Genomic DNA, 8,523 nt, shown 5'->3' on the forward strand with positions numbered 1-8,523 from the left:
CAATCTGGTATTTTATTTATGATTTTATTTTATTTTAATTCTTTTCCTTCTTGGGGAACTACTTGAAGTAGCTCATTCTTTATATAATAAATTATTGGTTCTTATCTGCATAAAAGTTGAACTATGGATTTACTCTCTAACTATTCTAAAATATAGAAAGGAAAATATTCTGGATTTCCCTAAAATGTGTGGCATGCCTCTGAACACTTGCAAGGAAAGCACTCCTCGTCTTGTCAATGTCTTGAACTCCTATGTCACCTTTGAAGTGTTTTTAATACATAACCTTTCTTGATTCTAACTGCAATCTCACAGGGTGTTCTCCTCCCCACTCAACTATATCTTTGTCTCTGGTAGATTTAATAGAAGTACACACGTTGCTGAAGAAAGAAACAACAGAAATTCAAATCCTAAATCTGTTACTTACTAACCATGAGAGACTGAATGATTCACTGAAGGATTTCATTTTCGCTTTTGCTAACTGGATACTGTCCGTTCCCTCACAGGGTTGATTTGAGTCTTTTGTGAAAGAAAGTGTGTTAAATCTCAACAAAACTAATTCATCTTCACTGTATTCTAACACTTTTAATGTTTGTATTTATATTCATCATAAAATTCTTTTGTTATAATGTTTCGTCAGTCTACTTGAGGTCAAGGACTATGTTTTATTCATCCTTGTATCTCATGTTTGACTCAGTGAGTCTGGGAAATCAATTACTGTGCTCCAACCTCTGGGAATCAGAAAGACCAGAAAGTGCTTGCCCAGTTAATTCTTAAAACTCGTTTATATATTTGTTGAGCGTACCTCCTGTGGTGCTGGTACCTACTGTGTATTACTCCAAATGCGCAGGCATTAGTCCCTCACTAAGTGCTTGTTGATAATGTTGGCGAGAAAAAATTGATTTTTTTTTTTGCCTCATTCCACTTTACAAAATATATAATGGATATTTTCTATGACCTAATTATACAAAGTTTTTATTCCTGTGTGTCTGGTGTCTGTTTAGTGTCACCATCATTCTGGACGGTGGTTCTCAATACCGTGACATTTGAGAAAGCTCCAGAAGCCTTCATTATCGGCAAATCCTCGTGGAGCTGTGATAGATACACAGGTGAAATTGTAAATTGAGTCATTTCCTCTATAGAAAATGGGGCACTTGGAGTATACTCTGGGGGCATAAATCTGTAGCAGGGGGATCACCCACACACAGTCCAGGCTGCAGCTGCTCTGGAAGGTTTTCGTTCTGGGACAGTCCCAAGATTTCTAGGAAGCAACATTTATGTCTTGGTCCCTCTGCAGCTTCCAGTCTTTTGTCATTTATCACAGCCATAAACAAAATGGCTCTAAGACACTGAAATGTCTAATAAGAGCTATGTCAGGTTAAAAGCATTTCCCTGAATACTTAAATGGCGGGGGACTTACCGTGATCATGAAAGTGGTTTTCTCAGGGTGAGGCTCATCCATTGCACTTGGAATGCATTGACCTCTGTGATTTCTCCAAATGTAGGAAACTTGACCGCATGATTTGTAGTAGCAGGAGACGCCAATCACATTTGCCCCTGAAAACAACAAGACGCATTTCCTTGAGGCAGATACAGACAGACATTTCTTGGGCTTTATTTCAAAGTTGAGAAGATCGGGTTGAAAGGAAACCAATAACTGTGTATTGTAGGTAATGATTCATGCCAAATCATTAGGAGACATAACCAGTTTCCACAAAGCACTAAACAATCCCTTGTTGGATTACGATGGCAATACCAAGGAGAAAGGAAAGTGTGAGGGGTGACTCACATAATGCTGATACTATTTTGACTTGTTCAGCTGTTACTACTAGTGTTTCTAATGGATAATCAAAGCATCAAGACATTAAAACACATTTATAATTGTATGGAAATGAAGCTCTGCCTCTGTAATTTTCTGCCCACCTTAGAGTCAGTCTGTTGATATCCACACCACTTAAACTGTTTCTCTGTTTGATTTGTCCATAGCCTGTGGCAACCATACCATGGTTTTATCCCACAAATAACAATCCTTCTAAATGCCCAGAAAGCTATATGGCATTAAGACCATACAAGTCCACAATAAAAGAGCTAGTATATTGTCTGTCTCTCTGTCTCTGTTTCTCTCTCTCTCTCTCTCTCTCTCTCTCACACACACACACACACACACACACATTTTCCTTCACATATACTCATGTTTTTCCTTTTTTACTTCTTTAGAAAAAATGATGGGTATTAAACAAAGATTAACACACTTTTTTTTTTAAAGGCAATGGAAATCTATTTGCGTGTCTGAAAGGCATTTTGATTATACCTAGAATTGTTTACACTATTTCCAAGAGGATATTGGCCCAAGAGCACATTCTGCATGGAATTTTTATTGTTGCTTTTAAAATATTCTATCAAATAATTTCCTGTCAAATTATGTTAAATGTTTTATTTATAAATATTACTTTGTAGCATAATTGTTTAGTAAGTACACCATTTAGTATTCCACTATGTAAAGGAAATAATGATTTTACTTACCAGAATTAATGCTAACCAAATTAATTATGTAGTCCTTAATTATGTTTTAAAATATTGGTAAAATCCCTACTAGAAAATACAAAGACATTTTCTGCTTTTCATAAATTCATTAATTAATGTTAAGCAATTGTCAGTAATCTATTTCCCTGGATTTCAAATAAGCATTCACCTACTCAGTGCACTAGCTGAGGAAAGGGCAGTTAAAAGACAGTCCTCTGAGGCTAAAGTAGAAAACTGTATAAATCAATATATATCATCTTGAAACGAAAAATATAAATTAAACGTTACAAAGTAAGAACTCAAAAATTGGCAAGAATGTCTATCATAAGAAGTAATCTATTACAACTAATCTGGACCAACCAGATGCTATCTCTAATAGTATGGAATAATCAGAGGAATTTAATCATTTTCCTATGAACAATTATACAATTAATTGCCTCTCCTGACCTTTCAGTTAAGGTTAGACTCTCATTGATGAAATCTTCATAAAAACAATGCCAATAAAAACCATATTTACACAGGGAGCTCTAAAAGAGATCCCAATAGTCACAGCTGAAATCATTTGAGTAAAAATAAAAAAATAACAATAATATTGAGTTTTAACAAAGAATGAGATAATTATCCTTGAGTCTATATTGATTTTATTTCTTTATTTTCATACTTAGAATTTTTATGTAATAGTATTGACTTTTTCTCTTGATATACAATTCAGTAAATTTTAATGTATATATGGATTTGTGTAGCCACCACCACAATCAAGATACGGAACAGTTCCAAAACACCATAGAAATCTCCTGTTCTAGCCTTTTATGGTTACTCCCTCCCCAACCCTACATAGGTCACTCACTCACCTGTTCTATATAGGTGACTTTTTTGTTCTTTTTTTTCCTTTTCAAATGTCATACAAATGGAATGATACAGTATATAACTTCCTAAAACTGGCTTTTCTCACTCTGCCTAATACCTCGCATATGAACAGTTTGCTCTTTTTTTGTTGCTAATTAGTATCCCATTTTATAGATATGCACAGTTGATTTTATCCATTAACCCTCTGACGGACATTTGGGTTCATTACACCTGTTATTTTGTTTTGGAAAATATGAATAGAACTACTACAAATGATGTTTGTGTAAACATTGGTTTTCAATTCTCAAGGCTAAAAACTCAGGAGCAAGATTTATGGGTCATATGGTAAGTCTATGTGTAACTAATAAAAAACCACCAAATTGTTTTCAGCTTATCTGGCTATACCATTTTGTATTCCCACCAACAATTTATGATCTCCACTTTGTCTGCATGCTTGCCAGCCCTTAACATAGTATTTCTTCTTTAATTTAGTCATTCTAATATATGTGTGTAGTAGCATCTTGTGATTTTAACTTGCATTTCCCTAAAGCCTAACAAGGTCACACATATTCTCATGTAACTTTTGGTCAACTGTATCTTTTTTTGTTTGTTCAAATCATTTAAATGTACTATTTGTTTTCTGATTGAGGGATTTTAAGAGTTCTTCATATATTCTGAATACATTTTATTTATGGGATATGTAATTTGCAAATATTTTTTACCCCGCCTGTAGTTCGTTTTCATTTTCTTAAAGTCTCTTTCACAGAGCAAGTTTTTAAGTTTTGACAAAGGGTAATTTATCTTTTCTTTTTCTTTTATGGATCATGCTTTCAGTACTATATTTAAGACTTCTCTGTCTACTACCTTACCACATGGATTTCCTCTTACATTTTCAACTAAAAGTTTTATAGTTTTATTTACATTTAGAGCTATGATCCACTTTGAGTGAATTTTTGTATGTAAGATATGAGGTTTAGGCTAAAGTTCATTTTTTTTTTCTGTTCCTTTCAACCAATGTCATGCTGACTTGATCACATACCTATATATTGTCTTTTTTTAAATTTTACTTTTTTCCCAATGTTCCAAAATTCATTGTTTATGCTTTATATTAAGTCTTAAATCAAGGAATATAATTCTTCCAAATCTACTTTTATCTGACTGATATAATAAATATTTGAATAAATAAAAGCAAAAGTACATTTTTCTTTTTTTTTTTAAAGATTTTATGTATTTATTTGACAGAGAGAAATCACAAGTAAATGGAGAGGCAGGCAGAGAGAGAGAGGGAAGCAGGCTCCCTGCTGAGCAGAGAGCCCGACAAGGGACTCGATCCCAGGACCCCGAGATCATGACCTGAGCCGAAGGCAGCGGCTTAACCCACTGAGCCACCCAGGTGCCCCAGTACATTTTTCTTATAGTAATACTAGAAATAATATAGAAGGAATGAGAAAATCATAAAATTACCACTAGATCACCACAGTAATAATGGCTATAGGCAATATCCATTGATGAATACTAAAACTTTCAGATGGCAAAACATCAAGGAGGATTAGGAAAGTCACACGGCCTCTAGGTATCTTCTCAAAATATTTACGTTACAGTAATGATTTAACACATATTTCCAAATTTTCTGTTACTCCTCCCTGAAGGAGGTGGAGCTTAATTCTCCTCCTCTGTAGTATGAGTTAGATTTAGCAACTCACTTATAACAAATAGAATATGTGAAGGTAAAAATCATAATTTTACTCTGGCAAAACCTGGCAGACAGCACTTAAACCAAGTGATCATGGTTACATTCACCAGTAATAAATCATGCTTATATTGGGTGCTTTTATATGTTGCAGTGAAAAGGACACATCATGTCTGTGGCATATTTTTCAATAATGCATAACCTCAATCTAATCACAAGACAACATCAGACAAACCCAAATGGCCATAAATACCAACCACTACTCTACAAAGGTGTCAAGGTCATGGAAGATAAGAAAAGACTGAGGGACTGTCACAAACTGGACAGGACTATAGAGTTATGAAGACTAAATGCAACAGGATATTCTGCATTAAATGCAGGGCATGTAAATCCATGTTTAAAACACACACACACACACACACACACATAAACTCTATAGTTTGGTTAATATCATTGTATCAAGGCTAATTTCTTAGTTTTGCTAAATATACCATGGTTGTGTAAGCTGTTAAGGTTTGGGAATGATTTGTAAAGCATATCAGGAATTCTCACAGCTTTTTTGCAACTCTTTTATAAATCTAGTATTTCATAACCAGAAATTAAAAAAAAGTTTCCCTTTGCTCAGTTATAAATACCAAAGCATTAGCAACCAAAATATTAGCATTATTTTTATTTATATCCTCTATTAAAGGAGTTGAGATAATGATAAAATACTCACTCACAGAAAACTTTAATTTTTCATTAAATTAGTAACAACCAGTAGTGAATAAGAAGTCCATACGGAGTATATATTCTGCTGTTAGAAACTGTATTATATACACTTGAAAGACATATCTATTGTTTTGCCAATATTTTTTCAATGTTTCCTTCCTTTGATAACAATACCTTCAAGGAACTTCTCTTCCCCGCTCTCAGTTCATTTTGTTTTGGATGTGGCCGATTTAGGGTAGGTGTAGAGTTCAAGACTGGACCTTCGAAGTGTTCTGCAAGCCTGGTGCTAGTGATGGATTCCAGGATGAGTACTTCGCTTTTAGTGGTTTGATCAAGCCTAATCCTGGGACAGCTTTTGAGTACCTGGAAAACAACTATCTCTCATTGCACTGAACTATTTTGGTTGACATAATCTTAGTGGTGGAGGTACTGGAACCCCCACGACGGAGATGAAATTGACACAAAGGAAAACAAAGCCAATTAGAGAATGAGAAAGAAAGAGAATGCCTGATCATGATGACATTATTTAAGCTACGTTAGTTATGTCTATTATTCTAGAAAACTGAACCCAAATTTTTCATTTTATTGAGACAATAAATTCCTTAATTCATTTTTTATAATTTGGAAGAGGGTTAGTAGAATTAGGTTACATACATTTCACATCAGAGAAAGTCCTTCAAAATTATTGATGTATACGTTGGATAAGATAAAGCCGAGGTCCTTATTTGTGATCTGAGATAAAGCAATAGTGATTTCTTTTGAATATTATTAATTAATTCCATAACCATTCCACTTAAAGGTCAAGTATAAAATGGCAACCCATCCATCTTTTCAGTTGCACACAGAACAGTAGACATTAGGAAAGAGCCCAAGACACATATCCTGGTAAAGAACAATGCTACCAATCAATGCCATAAAATTATCAGATAACTATGTGTGTAAGATTCAACAGCTAGAGAGAATATATTGGAGACCATCTACAAATAAGCCCCAAAAGACTTAACAAGTTCGAAGTCAAGAATCTTAACAATTGCTATAGGATATAAAAAAAAGTGTGTTTATATTTCTAGACCCCAAACAAAGAAGCTATAAAAATAGAGGATTGTATAGAAGACTTTAAGCAAATAAAACTATGCCTCTGCACTCTACCTAGGTACTCAGTGGAAACTTCATGGATTAAGAAAAATGTGTATATCCCATCTGCCTTCTTGTGCAATCTATGCCTTCAGTTCCAAACAATTCTCCCAATTAACATACAATGTTATGCTGAGTATATAGCTACAATTTAAAGTGTAAAAAGAATGGACTGATTCCATTCTTATCAACTTTATGACATATTTAAAAGGAAAACTATCTTTTTGAGAAAAGTTCTCCAAATGGGGGATATATAGTATTACCAAGTCTTTGAAAACCATTATTGGGTATAAGATGACACCCTCAGCATGCAGGTAACCTGATTTTAAAATCAAGAACCACTGGATCTCTTTTCAAAGAAATCATTTTAGCACACCTTAAATTGCCCACTCTTGATCAAACCCTTCCCTCCTCACCCTTATTTACCCAAACGGTTCACAAATTAAGTTGCATGAGACTCTGCATGGAAGATTTACAAGGGCACAATAAGAGAACTGGCAGATGTTCTTCCATTCACTCTTTGAGCAGGAAGGGCATGTGGAAATGGCACTGGTTTGAATGACATTTGAAGTAATGGCCTGCCATTCTGCTGGCACTTTTAGTGTTAAGCAAGTGATCTGCAAAGTAAAATGGATTCACAGTTAGAGTCAGCACCAGTGCACAGGTCGCCCGTAAAAATAGAAGATTCCATTATTCTTCAGGCTCCCTAGAGGGAGCAAGGTCTCTAGCATCATTACCAGGACTAAATCTGACTTTTCTACCTCCCCTAATTTCCTCCTAGTAATTATAGGTCAAGCACTCTTTTGTAAATTATAAAACCTTTGTTCTTATCAAAAATGAATAGCTGAGGAAAAAATTGTAGAAAGAGTCCAAGGAAAAAAATTTCAATTAGAAAACCAAGCTAATTTGGTATGACCAAAGACTGTCAGGCATACTGACAGTGCTCTATTATGCAGTCATTTGGGCTCTTTCAAATTAGTTATGTTAATGTCCTGTGAGTGAATGTAACACTTGGATGGGACAAGATTTCTGCAATTAATTTCTGCAGTCAGTGGAGAGACAAGCAAATTTATTTTCCCCCTCTCTGGGAATTGGTAGTGGTGGGTGTGAGGTAGCAAAAGTGCATTTAGGAACAGAGTACAAGCTAAACACAAGCCCTAAATAAAGCAGAAACAATGGGAGCCAATGCCTCCTCATTCATTCAATTGACAATGTTTTGCAGCTTAAACCTGTTTTATTAATTATGTTTGACATTTCCTTAATTAGTTTCATTTACACCAAATCAATCCCTACTGCTGTATGGCATCATTTATCATTTTGAAAAATTTGCATACTGAGTGCTGACTTTTCCTACTTAATTATACATTAAAAGTGTCAAGCGCACTTGCTGCCTGGCATTATCTGCAGCAGAAAGGTTTGTGGCTGGACGGTGATGGTATTAATCATTAAGAGCCCCCAAGTGCTGCTGGGTAATATCTGGGGAGTAGAGTGACTCTCATTTCAACGCTAGAGAGCAGAAGTGCTTTTGTAAAATGACCCAGAGCAAAAACAAAATAAATGACCTAAAACATCCGGTGTACTGTAATGTTTTGCTCTTTCAATAAAAATATGCTTTGGTGGGA

The 8,523-nt window shown here is 34.9% G+C and overlaps 1 non-coding gene across 1 annotated transcript; it reads left to right on the top strand.

The window, feature by feature from the left end:
• The first annotated feature begins 1,393 nt into the window (after positions 1 to 1,393).
• LOC122896752 lies at positions 1,394 to 1,557 on the top strand. Its single transcript, XR_006382430.1, has one exon. It is a non-coding gene; the product is annotated as a U1 spliceosomal RNA (small nuclear RNA).
• Positions 1,558 to 8,523: the final 6,966 nt, after the last annotated feature.

The sequence above is a fragment of the Neovison vison genome, chromosome 1, assembly GCF_020171115.1.
Source record: "Neovison vison isolate M4711 chromosome 1, ASM_NN_V1, whole genome shotgun sequence".
Classification (NCBI taxonomy): domain Eukaryota; kingdom Metazoa; phylum Chordata; class Mammalia; order Carnivora; family Mustelidae; genus Neogale; species Neogale vison.